General features: G+C 34.2%; 1 protein-coding gene across 1 annotated transcript in view; it reads left to right on the plus strand.

The window, feature by feature from the left end:
- The window catches only part of LOC106869702 (uncharacterized), an 875,881-nt gene that overhangs the window by 740,590 nt on the left and 134,780 nt on the right, over positions 1-511 (plus strand). The window lies entirely within an intron of this gene.

Raw genomic sequence — 511 nt, forward strand, 5'->3', positions numbered from 1 at the left:
ATATATATATATATATATATATATATATATATATACGCATAGACACAGACAAGCGCGCGTATTTGGTGTATATATCTGTGTGTGTGGTGTACTGTTAAAGAAAGCGATGTTACTAAAGCTTTAAATTGATGGTGCATTGCGCAAGCAGTGCTGCATTATCAAACAGGTCGACCATGTTGGTTGCAGTTCATGATGATGATGATGACGACGACGATGATGTTGATGGATGATGATGATGATTTATGCCTGACTGTGCTAATCTGCAATTTAGTTTTATATAATTCGGACGGACTTTAAAACTATACAATCGTTGCTTCTAGTGCAATAAATATATTTAGATTTAAATTCTAAATTGCAACATATTTGTGGTCACTTGAGATTCCTACTCTGGCTCTGAGAAAGATAATTTTATAACCCGCTCTCTTTCAACTTCTCTGTCCCTCTCTGTCTCTTTCTCTTGGCTTTGTTTTGTCACATCTCTCTTCTTGTCTGATTATATATATATATATAT

This window comes from Octopus bimaculoides, chromosome 13 (assembly GCF_001194135.2).
Source record: "Octopus bimaculoides isolate UCB-OBI-ISO-001 chromosome 13, ASM119413v2, whole genome shotgun sequence".
NCBI classification, from domain to species: Eukaryota; Metazoa; Mollusca; class Cephalopoda; order Octopoda; family Octopodidae; genus Octopus; species Octopus bimaculoides.